Source organism: Trachypithecus francoisi, unplaced genomic scaffold (genome assembly GCF_009764315.1).
Source record: "Trachypithecus francoisi isolate TF-2019V2 unplaced genomic scaffold, Tfra_2.0 Lachesis_group11, whole genome shotgun sequence".
NCBI lineage: Eukaryota > Metazoa > Chordata > Mammalia > Primates > Cercopithecidae > Trachypithecus > Trachypithecus francoisi.
Window position 1 is genome coordinate 128,869,724 of NW_022681456.1, and position 15,417 is coordinate 128,885,140.

A 15,417-nucleotide genomic window follows, 5' to 3' on the forward strand; every position below is an offset into this window, starting at 1 on the left:
CTCAGGCACTCAGGAACTCAGGAATTCAAGAACAGCCTGAGCAACATAAGAAAACCCCATCTTAAAAAAAAAAAAAAAAGGAAAAGTTTTAACTAACCGGGTGTGGTGGCACACCCCTGTAGTCCCAGCTACCCCAGCGGCTGAGGCTCAGGAGTTGGAGGCTGCAGTAAACTAGGATCACGCCACTGTACTCCAGCGTGGGCAGCAGAGGGAGACCCCGTCTTTAAAAGTGAAAATTTTAAAAATTTTAAAGAAACTGTATGCTGTGCTTCCCACATGCCCTACCATTGCACTAAGCTTGATAGGGGACAAATTTTTAAAACCTGGCTATAATCACAAGAGTTGCCTTTGCTTTCTGCTAATTAGACTGGAAGTTTCCACTCTTCTTCTGGGCCCCTTCCCTCATGCACACGCAATCTTGTTTTTGTCTATTAGACTAAACCCATAACCCATCTCCTGATCTCCCTTTCCCCACAAGGAAAATATTCTCCTTCCACATTTGGCTTCATCCAAAGCTGCCTTCAATGCCCCTAACAAAGTCTTCCCAAGGAACCCCCACCAGCCCCAATCTTTCCAGTCACTGTGGCAGCCCCTTAGTACATGTACCCAACTCTGCCCAGGCTCCAGAAAAGGAAACTGGGTCTCAGAGAGGGAAAGAGATGTACTAGGATTGTCTGCCAGCGAGCCAACTCACTGGTAGACCATCGGATACAGCCTGGTGAGGCAGGACTTGTGAGCTAGACACACCTGTCTGAATCCTGGCTCTGCTTTTATGGGCTGGGACCTCTTCAGGCCTGTTCCTTCACCTGTGGAATGGGGCATAAGAATACCAATTACAGGGGTGGTCATGGTGGCTCACACCTGTAATCCCAGTACTTTGGGAGGCCAAGGCAGGTGGATCACCTGAGGTCAGGAGTTTGAAACCAGCCTGGTCAATATGGTGAAACCCTGTGTCTACTAAAAATACAAAAATTAGCCAGTCGTGGTGGCACGTGCCTGTAATCCCAGCTACTCGGAGGGCTGAGGCAGGAGACTTGCTTGAGCCTGGGAGACGGAGGTTGCAATGAGCCAAGATCGTGCCACTGCACTCACAGCCTGGCCAACAGTGCAAGACTGTCTGAAAAAAAAAAAAAAAAAAAAAAAAACCAGTTCCACAAGGTTGATGGGCTGACCAAGATGATGGAGTGAAAGCACAACATGTGATGTGTAGTGACTGCTCAATAAATGCTAGCTTCCTCCTGCCCTTTTCGGGTTTTGTTTTGTTTTGTTGTTTTTGAGACAGGGACTTGCTCTGCCATCCAAGCTGGAGGGCAGTCGTGCCATCATGGCTCACTGCAGTCTCAAACTCCTGGACTCAAGGATCCTCCTACCTCAGACTCCTAAATAGCTGGGACAACAGGTGCATGCCATCATATCCAACTAATTGGGTTTTTTCTTTGTTTTGTTTTGTTTTGTAGAGACGGAGGCCTCACTATGTTGCTCAAGCTAGTTTTGAACTCCTGGCCTCAAGCAATCCTCCCACCTTGGCCTCCCAAAGTCCTCTTGCCCTTTAAAAAAAGAGAGGTGGAGCACAGTGGCTCACACCTATCATCCCAATACTTCGGGAGGCCAAGGAGGTGGATCACTCAAGTCCAGGAGTTCAAGACCAGCCTGGACAACATGGCAAAACCCCATCTCTACTGAAAATACAAAAATTAGCCAGGCGTACATGGGCGTGGTGGCACATGCCTGTAGTCCCAGCTGCTACTCAGGAGGCTGAGCCCAGGAGGTCAAGGCTGCAGGGAACCATGATTACACCACTGCTCTCCAGCCTGCGTGACAGAGTGAGACTCTGTCTCAAATTAATTAAGTAATTAAAACAAATCTGAAATAATGGGATTCTGAAGTCTTAGAGATGGATGAAATCTTAGACGAATTCCCTCAGCAATAGCCCAGAAAATGGCTTCCCTGCTCACTCTCTTTCACCACATTCCGAGATGAATGCCTCAGTGCCTCTGAGGGGCTGACAGCTGGAAGGCAGCGCTGAAGAAAAGCTGTGGAGGAGATGGGATTATTCAGCATAAAGGACGCAAAGGTGACTAGTGGTCTGTGAAGCAGACACACTGATCGTGTCCAACGAGGACTAAACGCAAGTAGCCCTGACAATGAGGCACCACCTTCTTGGGGAAGGGACTTACAAATGCATGAAGTCACCAGGCTTCTGAGGAAATGTCCTCTCCCTCCTGGAGAAGATCCCAAAACATGCTGAGGAGCACCATACATCAGGTTAGATCTAGGTAGGGTGATTGTATGCAGGTTTCGGGGGCACATTCTACTTACTCTTCTTGTCCTGGCATAGTTTCTAATAGTCCCCCTTTCACTCTCAAAATATCCTGGTGCGGATGATAAATTATATGCCACTTGAACTGTGAACAAAAGCAGGACTCCAAACAGCTCCTTCCAGGCCTGAATGTCAGCAACTCTGCTGGAATTTCTGAATCCCCAGGGACTTCAAAAGATAGCATGTCAGTTTATCCCCTTGAAATCACCAAATCAAATCAAAAATGACAATAGGCTAAAATTAAAGTCCCAGCCAACCACCCCAAGTCAAGCTTCGGGACTGTGCCTGCTGAATTGCGACACCTAGTGGCGAGAACGCACGCTGCTGGAGCGGGGTTCTGCGAACACTTCACATTGGGCCATAGGTTTCCAGTGATTTGCAAAACAGCTAACAGCTAATATGTACCAAGTGTTTATGTGCCAGGCACAGTTCTAAGTACTTTACATGTTCCAACACATTGATCCTCACAACACCATGAGGTAGGTAGTAGCATCATCATCCCGACACTTTAACAGATGAGGAAACTGAGGCTGAGACAAGTTAGGTAATTTCTCCCAGGCCATTTCACCAGTAAATGACTAAGCTAGGATATAACCCCAGATTGTCTGGTTGGAGGGCCTGCACAGTTAACTACTGCTCCATCCAGACACACCTGTCTGAATGGAGGATTCAGGATTCAGACAGGTGTGTCTGGCTCTGTATGCACAAAGTTACTTCGGAGGAATCTTCACCTGAAGAGACATCCACCACCCCTCTGACATGGAGATGACGTGAGGGTACAATGAGAGGTAGAATGTATGAAAAGTTCCACTCTCGGCCGGGCGTAGTGGCTCACGCCTCTAATCCCAGCACTTTGGGAGGCTGAGGTGGGTGAATCACCTGAAGTCAGGAGTTCGAGACCAGCCTGGCGAAACCCTGTCTCTACTAAAAATACAAAAATCAGCCAGGCCTCAGTCAGGCCTGTAATCCCAGCTACTAGGGAGGCTGAGACAGGAGAATCGCTTGAACTCGGGAGGCGGAGGTTGCAGTCAGCCAAGATCGTGCCACTGCACTCCAGCCTGGGCAACAGGATGAGACTTCATCTAAAAAAAAAAGAGTTCCACTCTCATGTCTACCAGTACAGAATAGTAGTTTCCACATCTATAAAAATTGCCTGAGCCTGGCGTGGTGGCTCACGCCTGTAAATCCCAGCACTTTGGGAGGCCGAGGCGGGTGGTTCATCTGAGGTCAGGAGCTCGAGATCAGCCTGGCCAACGTGGTGAAACCCTGTCTCTACTAAAAATACAAAAATTAACCAGGCGTGGTGGCGGGCACCTGTAATCCCAGCTACTCGGGAGGCTGAGGCAGGAGAATCACTTGAACCCGGGAAACGGAGGTTGCAGTGAGCCAAGATCACGCCACTGCACTCCAGCCTGGGAAACGAGTGAAACTCCGTCTCAAAAAAAAAAAAAAAAAATCACCTGGGCACAATGGCTCACACCTGTAATCTCAGCACTTTTATGAGGCCCAGGTGGGTGGATCACCTGAGGTCAAGAGTTTGAGACCGGTCTGGCAAACATGGTGAAACCCTGTCTCTACTAAAAATACAAAAAACTTAGCCAGGCGTAGTGGTGAACACCTGTAATCCCAGCTACTCAGAGGCTGAGGCAGGAGACTTACTTGAACCTGGGAGGCAAAAGTTGCGGTGAGCAGAGATCGCGCCACTGCACTCCAGCCTGGCAACAGAGCGAGACTCTGTCTCAAAAAAAAAAAAAGCCTCCCCAGGCGACTGCGGAAGATGGAAGATGGCGGAGGTGCAGGTCCTGGTGCTCAATGGTCCAGGCCATCTCCTGGGCCACCTGGCGGCCATCGTGGCTAAGCAGGTACTGCTGGGCCGGAAGGTGGTGGTCTTACGCTGTGAGGGCATCAACATTTCTGGCAATTTCTACAGAAACATGTTGCATGTTGAAGCACCTGGCTTTCCTCCACAAGCGGAGAACACAAACCTTGCCCAAGGCCCCTACCCCTTCCGGGTCCCCAAGGCATCTTCTGGCGGGCGGTGCGAGGCATGCAGCTCCACAAGACTAAGCGAGGCCAGGCCGCCCTGGACCGCCTCAAGGTGTGTGATGGCATCCCACTGCCCTGCGACAAGAAAAGCCAGATGGTGGTTCCTGCTGCCCTGAAGGTCGTACGTCTGAAACCTACAAGAAAGTTTGCCTATCTGGAGTGCCTGGCTCACGAGGTTGGCTGGAAGTACCAGGCAGTGACAGCCACCCTGGAGGAGAAGAGGAAGGAGAAGGCCAAGGTCCACTACTGGAAGAAGAAACAGCTCATGGAGGGAGGAAAACAGGCCGAGAAGAACGTAGAGAAGACGACTGACAAACATGCAGAGGTCCTCAAGGCCCACAGACTCTCGGTCTGAGCCCAACAGAGACTGTTCATTCCTCATGCTTGGCCTGGCCTGCCCTTCCTCCATCGTCACCCTGGCATGTGCGGGACCCAGGGGCAGCAGCAGTCCGGGTGCCACAGGCAGCCTGGGACACAGGAAGCTGGGAGCAAGGAAAGGGTCTTAGTCACTGCCTTCTGAGGTTACTTGAAAGCACTCGGAGAATTGTGCAGGCGTAATTTATCTATGACCAATAGAAAGAGCAACCAGTTACTATTAGCAAAAGGGAGCTGGAAGACTCATTGGAGGGGCCTGCCTTGCGAGTGGAGCGTCTGTTTAACCTTCCACCTGGTCATATAACTCTGCAGCTGTTAGACTGTGCAAGCACTTGGGGACAGCATGGGCTTGCTGTTGTACAAAGGGTATTTATAGAAGCACAGACTGGGAGGATGTGCCACCAAGGGGTTACAGGCGTTGTCTGTGCTCCTCACCTGTATTTTGTCATCAAAATCAAATAAACTACTTTTAAAGACAAAAAAAAAAATCAGGACATTGCCTGGGCTCAGTGGCTCACACCTGTAATCCCAGCACTTTGGGAGGCCCAGGCGGGAGATCATTTGAGCTCAGGAGTTTAAGCCCAGCCTGGGCAACATAGTGAGCCCTTATTTCCACTTTTTGTACTTTTTTTTTAAGAAAAAGAGAAAAGGCCGGGCGCGGTGGCTCAAGCCTGTAATCCCAGCACTTTGGGAGGCCGAGACGGGCGGATCACGAGGTCAGGAGATCAAGACCATCCTGGCTAACACGGTGAAACCCCGTCTCTACTAAAAAATACAAAAAACTAGCCGGGCGAGGTGGCGGGCGCCTGTAGTCCCAGCTAATGTAGTCCCAGCTACTCGGGAGGCTGAGGCAGGAGAATGGTGTAAACCCGGGAGGTGGAGCTTGCAGTGAGCTGAGATCCGGCCACTGCACTCCAGCCTGGGCGACAGAGCCAGACTCCATCTCACAAAAAAAAAAAAAAGAAAAAGAAAAAGAGAAAAAAAGGCCGGGCGCGGTGGCTCAAGTCTGTAATCCCAGCACTTTGGGAGGCCGAGACGGGCGGATCACGAGGTCAGGAGATCGAGACCATCCTGGCAAACGCGGTGAAACCCCGTCTCTACTAAAAATTACAAAAAACTAGCCGGGCGAGGTGGCGGGCGCCTGTAGTCCCAGCTACTCCGGAGGCTGAAGCAGGAGAATGGCGTAAACCCGGGAGGCGGAGCTTGCAGTGAGCTGAGATCCGGCCACTGCACTCCAGCCTGGGCGACAGAGCGAGACTCCGTCTCAAAAAAAAAAAAAAAAGAGAAAAAAGTAATAATTTTTTTAAAAAAACAGGGCAAGAAACTAGACAAGGAGAAAACTTATGAACCATCAGTGAAATGCACACTGGAGCTATTTTAAAGAAGCACATGCCAGAGTGATGAAACAGTTCCTTCCCTACCTCACCTCTTTGACCACATTTACTTGTGTAATTTGTAGGGTGGTTACTCGTCACTGACACCTACCAGGTACCAAGAGGATCTCAAACCCTAGAGCTCCCACAGTTGTCAAGGTGAGGCAGGGAAAAGTGACCAAAGACTGTTCTTCTGCTTCCATTCCAAATGCCCTCTTCTCAAGGGTGCACATCATTCCAAGGACCCCTCCTTTCTTCACCTTGTTTCTCCTCCAAGGCTCAAAATGAGGCAGGCGGCAGGACTGAGAGGACCACAGGGATCTTGTGTAAGTCTTTGTTCTATAGGGCTGCCATGTGATTGTTGAGACATATTTATTCTTTTTTTAAAAAAAGTATTTGTTGTTTATCTGAAATTCAAATTGAACTATTCTGTGTTTTTAACTGCTAAATCTGGCAACTCTACTTTGTTACTGATTGTTGCTCAGACAATTGGAAAACATAGATTAAAAGAGGCCAGCAAACTTTGTCTGTAAAGAGCCAGATAGTAAACATTTTCAGTTTTATAGGGTATACAGTCTCTGTCCCAACTGCTCAGCTCTGCCATTGAAGCAGGACAGCAGTCATAAAAAATACATAAAGAAATGAGCATAGGCCGGGCGCGGTGGCTCAAGCCTGTAATCCCAGCACTTTGGGAGGCCGAGACGGGTGGATCACGAGGTCAGGAGATCAAGACCATCCTGGCTAACACGGTGAAACCCCGTCTCTACTAAAAAATACAAAAAACTAGCCGGGCGAGGTGGCGGGCGCCTGTAGTCCCAGCTACTCCGGAGGCTGAGGCAGGAGAATGGCGTAAACCCAGGAGGCGGAGCTTGCAGTGAGCTGAGATCCGGCCACTGCACTCCAGCCTGGGCCACAGAGCCAGACTCCGTCTCAAAAAAAAAAAAAAAAAAAAAAAGAAATGAGCATGATGGTGTTCCAATAAAACTTTATTTATAAAAACAGGCATAGGACCAGACCAGGCTGTGTGTTTTTCAAATTGGGGCCTTCAGACTCCTGGCTATCCTCAGATGTCTTGTGGGGGTGAGAGTGGGCTGGATCCAAGTTCCCAAGTGTAAAAAACAGAAAGATTGATCAAAAGCATTGAGCGTAATGAGTGCCGGTAATTCTGTGGGTGGGTGTGTGCGTGTGTGTGTGTGTGTGTGTGTGACCTGAGATGGGTCACTGCCTACAGGAAGCATGCACTTCTGGAGCAGGAGGGTGTCTGGAGCCACCTAGGTTTTACAAGGTCATGGGCTGAAGAAGAGCAGATTCTATGTCTGAGATTGCTGGTGGTCAGCATGTACTCTGTAAAGACAGAAATGCACAGATAACATTGTGAAATCAGACAGCAAATACAGAGGCCAGGAAAAGCAGAATGCCCCTGCAAAAGGTCTTCAGGTATAGCTAAAGCCGTTGGCGTTCATCCACCTGATGTACAGTATTCAGAAACACATGGGGAGTATCTACAAATGCCTCTGTGCGTGTGCACACGTGCTCACACGTGGACATGTACCCCATCGATCTGAACAGGTCGGCAACAACTGAGGAATTTGCATGGTTGGTTGGAATCAATAAATGTAACAGTAATAGCCATATCAGCTACATTTGTATCAACTTTCTTACTGATCTTAGAATATTCCTATGTGTTTATCGAGGGCAATTCCATGGTTTAAAATCACTTTAAATGCTGCCCTACAGACCAAAACCACCTGTAAAAGGTCTGACCTATTAAAAGCATTGACTTTCCACCGCACAGAAAATGTTAATATGTCTGCAGCCGAAGTTATAGGGATCACAGTGCAAGCTAAAAACAAAGAATTAGATAAGCCTCAGCCGATGGCAGGCCAGGTAAAAAATGTGGGCATGTATATATGTCCTAAAATAAGTAAGTCATCAGTGAAGTGTTTTAAATAAGAGACTGACATGATTAGATTTGCATTTTGGGACTATCACTCTGGCCATAGGGTAGAGAACAAATGAGAGCGGCAGGAGTCAGAAAGGATAAAGGATACTTTAGCAGTGATCTCGGCACAAGAGGAAGTCAGCTTGGTCTAGGTTGGTGGTGATGAAAAAGGAGTAATATGGATAGACTTCAGAGAGAGTTAAAAGGTGAAATTTACATCAGCAATGAACATAAGGAATAAGGGAAGAGAAGGTGTAAAGAAAGACACATTGGCCAGGTGCAGTGGTTCATATCTGTAATCCTAGCACTTTGGGAGCCCGAAATGGGAGGATGGCTTGAGGACAAGAGTTTGCAACCAGCCTAGGCAACATAACGAGACCCCCATCTCTACAAAAAATACAAAAATTAGCCAGTCATGGTGTGCACCTGTGGTCCCAGCTACTTGGGAGATGGAGGTGGGAGGATCACTGGAGCACAGGAGTTCAAGGCTGTAGTGAGCTGTGATCATGCCACTGCACTCCAGCCTTTGCAACAGAGCAAAACCGTGTTAAAAAAAGAAAAGAAAAGAAAAAAGAAAAAGACTCATTATGTTCTGGCCAGTCTAAGAGGATGGTTGGTGGAATGATTAACTGAGATAGGAAACAGTGGAAGAGGACTAGATGTAAAGGGAAAGATGCTGAATTCAAGGAAGATTAGAGCTAATAAGTGTCCATCAGATTTAGTACGTTGAAGGTCACTGAGGAACTTGGCAAAAGCGATTTGTTTGTTATGATGAGGCAGAGACTGTGTTGGAGGCACTGAGAAGGGAGTAGGGACTATGGAATAAAGATGGGACTATGGAATAAAGATGGTAAAACAATTCTTTCAAGAAAATTGGCTGTGGATGGGAAGACACATAGGGCAGGTTGCTGAAGGAGATTGTAAATCAAGGGCGGGTTGGGGAATTTTATGGGAGACTTGAGCCCATTTAAAACTCATGGGCAGAGTCCTATTTCTGGTATGGAGAAATCGGCGCCTAGCCTGACCCATCCTCCGCATATAACATCTATACATTCTGGACAAAATATATAAACAAACAAACAAACAGAAAACCTACCTACCTAAGGGCTCTGGAGAGTAAGCCCAAGTAGGTAGGTTTTGGAGGGGATTCAATATGCGCAAGAAGCACCTGGGTCCACGTTTTGTGGATTTTCCCTGTGTTGGCCACCGTCACAGCAACAGCATAGGATGGCTATGTCAACGAAAAGAGTCAAACTCTGTAAAATATTTAAAGAGGTTTATTCTGAGCCAAATATGAGTGACTAAGGCCCAAGGTACAATCTCAAGATGTCCTGAGGAACACATGCCCAAGGTGGCTGGGTTACAGCTTGGTTTTACACGTTTCAGGGAGGCATGATGTTACCGGTGGAAGGTAGCCGAGTTACCAGCCGCGAGTCTGTACGGGTCTGCAACAATCTCAATTCTTGCCTCCTCAGAAGAAAGAATTCGACTGAGGGGCATAAGGCAGAAAAAGAGACTGAGGCAAGCTTCAGAGCAGGAGTGGAAGTTTACTTAAAAGGCTTTAGAACAGGAAAGAAAGGAAAGAAGAGTGCACTTGAAAGAGACCCAAGCAGGCACGGAGGTCAAGTGCAGTGTTTAACCTTGATCCTACGACTTTATAGGCTGGCCCCTGTCCCATGATTCTTCCCTTAGAGTGGGCTGCCCATATGCACGGTGTCCCCTTACTCTTGGGAAGTGAGCACACACAGTGTGTTTAGGAAGTTGTATGCTTACCCCTCTGAGGCCTTCTCTGCTTTTCCAGTGGAGTGCCCCCGGAAAGTCATACTCCGCCATTTTGTCTGTTGATGCGCATGCCCAGGAAGCTGCTTCTCCCTGGCGCCTGCCTTCAGTTAACGCTGTAGTGCAACAGGTGTGGACCATCAGGAAACGCTGTAGTGCAACAGGTGTGGACCATGAGGAAACGCTGTAGTGCAACAGGTGTGGACCATCAGGAAACGCTGTAGTGCAACAGGTGTGGACCATGAGGAAACGCTGTAGTGCAACAGGTGTGGACCATGAGGAAACGCTGTAGTGCAACAGGTGTGGACCATCAGGAAACGCTGTAGTGCAACAGGTGTGGACCATCAGGAAACGCTGTAGTGCAACAGGTGTGGACCATCAGGAAACGCTGTAGTGCAACAGGTGTGGACCATGAGGAAACGCTGTAGTGCAACAGGTGTGGACCATCAGGAAACGGCCTCTCCCTGGGGCCAGCTGCCATTTATCTCTTTTAGAGAGGCAATGTGATCGTTGCCAAATCATCATCTGACATTCCTAGTGGGTGGGGGAGCCCCCTCCTGCCTCGCTCATGCCCAGCCACCCATAACAATAAGACATCAGTCAATACATGTGAGGTACACATTGGTTTGGTCTGGAAAGGTGGGACAACTTGAAGAGGGGGAGGGGAGCTTACAGGTCATAGGTGGATTCAAAGAATTCAAAGATTTTCTGATTGGCAATTGATTGAGTTATTATCTAAAGAACTGGAATCAATAGAAGGGAGTGTCTGGCTCAAGGGGTTGTTAAGGACAAAGGTTCTTTTATTCATTTTTTTTTTTCAGACAGGGTCTCACTCTGTCACTCAGGCTGGAGTGCAGTGGTGCAATCCTGGCTCGCTGCAGCCTCAACCTCCCAAGCTCAGGTGATCCTCCCACCTCAGCCTCCTGGGGCTACAGATGCGCACCACCATACCCATCTAATTTTTTGTTTTTTTTGTAGAGACAGGGTATCGCCATGTTGCCCAAGCTGGTCTCAAACTCCTAGGCTCAAGCAATCCACTCACCTTGGCCTCCCTAAGTGCTGGGATTACAGACGTGAGCCACTGTGCCTGGCTTTTTTCTTCTGAGACAGAATCTTGCTCTGTCACCCACTCTGGAATGCGGTCATATGATCTTGGCTCACTGCAACTCCTGAGCTCAAGCAATCCTCTCACCTCAGCCTCCCAAGTAGCTGGGACTACAGTCGTGTGCCACCACACCCTGCTAATTTTGGAGTTTTTTGTAGAGATGGGGTTTCACCATATTGTTCAGGCTGGCAAGGTTCTTATTGCATCAGAGAGAATAGATGGTAAATGTCTCTTATCAGATCCAGAAAGGCACCAAACTTGTAGTTAATTCTCTCCTGGGTCAGGAAAAGACCTGGAAATAAAGGGGGGATTCTCTACAGAATGTAGATTTCCTCCACAAGAGATAGCTTTGCAGGGCCATTTATTTATTTATTTATTTATTTATTTATTTATTTATTATTTATTTATTTATTTTGAGACAGCGTCTCACTCTGTCGCCCGGGCTGGAGTGCAGTGGCTGGATCTCAGCTCATTGCAAGCTCCGCCTCCCGGGTTCACGCCATTCTCCTGCCTCAGCCTCCCGAGTAGCTGGGACTACAGGCGCCCACCACCTCGCCCGGCTAGTTTTTTGTATTTTTTAGTAGAGACGGGGTTTCACCATGTTAGCCAGGATGGTCTCGATCTCCTGACCTTGTGATCCACCCGTCTCGGCCTCCCAAAGTGCTGGGATTACAGGCTTGAGCCACCGCACCCGGCCTGCAGGGCCATTTTAAAATATGTCAAAGAAATATGTTTTGGGGGAAAATGCTATAATTTATTTCAGAGCCTGCTATGTCATGTGATGCTATACTAGAGTCCGACTGGAATTTGGTATCTTATTGCTACAGAGTCTTTTTGTCAGTCTTAAGATCTCTGTTTTGATATTAATGCTGGTCAGTTGTGCCTGAATTCCAAAAAGGCAAGAGGGCGTAATGAGACATGTCCTAACAGCTATTCCTATCACCACCCAAACCGGTTTTTCAGGTTTACTTTGGAATGCCCTCAGCTGAGGTGGCAGGGGGCATTCAGTTGACTGGGGGCTTAGAATTTTATTTTTGGTTTACAGCTAAAATTCCAATAGAAGCCCACTGGCTTTCCAGTGAGAGGAACCAGAGAGTGGAGCCCAGAGTAATCAAAGTTATCAAAGAGTGAGGGGTGAGACTTGGAAAGGAGAAAGCCAGAGAAGAGAAACCCAGAATTCTGTATATAAACTCTGCCTAAGTCTCTGATTCCTGCTGAACCTCACATGAACAGGGAAACCTACAGGCAGCCTAGCTAAAGATAAAAAAACTAAACTGAGGCTGGTCACGGTGGTTCACACCTGTAATGCCAGCACTTTGGGAGGCCGAGGTGGGCAGATTTCCTGAGGTTGGGAGTTCAAGATCAGCCTGACCAACATGGAGAAACCCCATCTCTACGAAAAGCACAAAATTAGCCGGGCGTGGTGGCGCACGCCTGTAATCACAGCTACTTAGGAGGCTGAGACAGGAGGATCAAAGAATCGCTTGAACCCAGGAGGTGGAGGTTGCGGTGAGCCAAGATTGTATCATTGCACTCCAGCCTGGGCAACAAGAGCGAAACTCCATTTCAAAAACAAAACAAAACAGAAAATACTAAACTAAGACCGAAGCTCCTGCCCACTGAAGATAAAACCAAGTTTGCAATTTGAATTTAACCAAGTGAATTGTCTGCTAAAGGAAAAAGATTGGCCTTTTTCTGAGGAATTAAACAGAACCTAGAGTCTCCTCAACATAACCTTCAAAATACTCAGGATATGATCCAAAATTACTAGGCATACAAAGAACCAGGAAAACATGACCCATTCTCAAGGTTAAAGCAAACAACAGAGGCTAATCTCAAGGTAACGTGGATGTTGGAATTATCAGACAAGGATTTTAAGGCAACTACTATCATTATGCTGAAGAGTATAAAGAAAAACACACACATAATGAACAGATAGGAAGCCACAGCCAAAAATTACAAAATATATTTTTTTTTTTTTTTTTTTTTTTTTTTTTTTTTTTTTTTTTTGTTGAGACGGAGTCTCGCTCTGTCGCCCAGGCTGGAGTGCAGTGGCCGAATCTCAGCTCACTGCAAGCTCCGCCTCCCGGGTTTACGCCATTCTCTCGCCTCAGCCTCCCGAGTAGCTGGGACTACAGGCGCCCGCCATCTCGCCCGGCTAATTTTTTGTATTTTTTTTAGTAGAGACGGGGTTTCACCGTGTTAGCCAGGATGGTCTCGATCTCCTGACCTCGTGATCCGCCCGTCTCGGCCTCCCAAAGTGCTGGGATTACAGGCTTGAGCCACCGCGCCCGGCCTTTTTTTTTTTTTTGAGGCGGAGTCTCGCTCTGTCGCCCGGACTGGAGTGCAGTGGCCGGATCTCAGCTCACTGCAAGCTCCGCCTCCCGGGTTTTTACGCCATTCTCCTGCCTCAGCCTCCCAAGTAGCTGGGACTACAGACGCCCACCACCTCGCCGGCTAGTTTTTTTTGTATTTTTTAGTAGAGACGGGGTTTCACTGTGTTAGCCAGGATGGTCTCGATCTCCTGACCTCGTGATCCGCCCGTCTCGGCCTCCCAAAGTGCTGGGATTACAGGCTTGAGCCACCGCGCCCGGCCTTTTTTTTTTTTTTTGAGGCGGAGTCTCGCTCTGTCGCCCGGACTGGAGTGCAGTGGCCGGATCTCAGCTCACTGCAAGCTCCGCCTCCCGGGTTTTTACGCCATTCTCCTGCCTCAGCCTCCCAAGTAGCTGGGACTACAGACGCCCACCACCTCGCCCGGCTAGTTTTTTTTGTATTTTTTAGTAGAGACGGGGTTTCACTGTGTTAGCCAGGATGGTCTCGATCTCCTGACCTCGTGATCCGCCCGTCTCGGCCTCCCAAAGTGCTGGGATTACAGGCTTGAGCCACCGCGCCCGGCCTAAAATATTTTTTAAAAATGGAAATTTTAGAACAAAAATACATAGAATAAAAAATTCACTGGCTGTGTTCAGTGCAGTGCACCTGTAATCCTAGTTACTCAGGAAGCTGAGGTGGGGGGATGACATGAGCCTACAAGTTTGAGACCAGCCTGGGCAACATAGCAAGACCCCATCTCCAAAGAAAAACAAAAAATTAACTGGATGTGCTTAATGACCATTCCACCATCTCAGTGGAAAGAGCAAATGAACTTGAAGAGAGATCAATGGAACATTGGAAAGAAAAAGAGATAACCGAGCCTCAGAGACCTGCGGAACAATATGAAAACGTCTAATGTGGCCGGGTGCGGTGGCTCAAGCCTGTAATCCCAGCACTTTGGGAGGCCGAGACGGGCAGATCATGAGGTCAGGAGATCGAGACCATCCTGGCTAACATGGTGAAACCCCGTCTCTACTAAAAATACAAAAAACTAGCCGGGCGAGGTGGTGGGCGCCTATAGTCCCAGCTACTCAGGAGGCTGAGACAGGGAATGGCATAAACCCGGGAGGCGGAGCTTGCAGTGAGCTGAGATCCAGCCACTGTACTCCAGCCTGGGCAACAGAGCGAGACTCCGTCTCAAAAAAAAAAAAAAAAAAAGAAAGAAAATGTCTAATGTATAGATAATTGGAATTCAGAAGGAGGAAAAAAAAAGAAATGAGACAAAAAAATATACTTAGAAGCTTTTGGGGAGGTCCACAGATGGGTTCATAGAATTCACAGTGTAAGGGTAGGGATTTGGCTAAGGCAGAAAATATGACAGCACTTGCATCGCAACAGGAGGTGTAACCACGCGACAGGTTTATTTTGCCACGGCCTGGATAGAGCCAATTTATCAAGACAGGGGAATTGCAATAGAGAATTTTTTTTTTTTTAGATGGAGTCTTGCTCTGTCACCTAGGCTGGAGTGCAGTGGTGCGGTCTTGGCTCACTGCAGCCTCTGCCTCCCAGGTTCAAGAGATTCTCCTGCCTCAGCCTCCCAAGTAGCTGGGATTACTGGCACCCACCACCACGCCCGGCTAATCTTTGTATTTTTAGTAGAGACGGGGTTTCACCATGTTGGCCAGGCTAGTCTTGAACTCCTGACCTCAGGTGATCCACCTGCCTCAGCCTCCCAAAGTGCTAGGATTACAGGCGTGAGGTACTGTGCCTGGATTTGAAAGAATTTAATTCATGCAGAGCTGTCTTAACAGAAGACCAGAGTTTTGTTCCTCAATCAGCCTCCCTGAAAATTCAGAGACAAGGGTTTCTCAAGGATGGTTTGGTGGGTCGGGGGACAGGGAGTGGGGAGTGCCGACTGGTTGGGTCAGAGATAAAATCACAGGGAGTGAAAGTTGTTCTCTTCTGCTGAGTTGGTTCCTTGAGGGGAGCAGTGGGGACAGGACTGGTTGGCGAGTCCAGGCAGAGCCACTGATCATCAGAAATGCAAAACCCAGAAAAACATCTCAAAAGGTCAACCAGATTCGGCTGGGCACGGTGGCTCAAGCCTGTAATCCCAGCACTTTGGGAGGCCGAGACGGGCGGATCACGAGGTCAGGAGATCGAG

At 48.3% G+C, this 15,417-nt stretch overlaps 1 pseudogene; it reads left to right on the forward strand.

Annotated features, from left to right (window-relative positions):
- Positions 1–4,104: 4,104 nt before the first annotated feature.
- Positions 4,105–4,721, forward strand: LOC117091123 (annotated as a pseudogene).
- Positions 4,722–15,417: the final 10,696 nt, after the last annotated feature.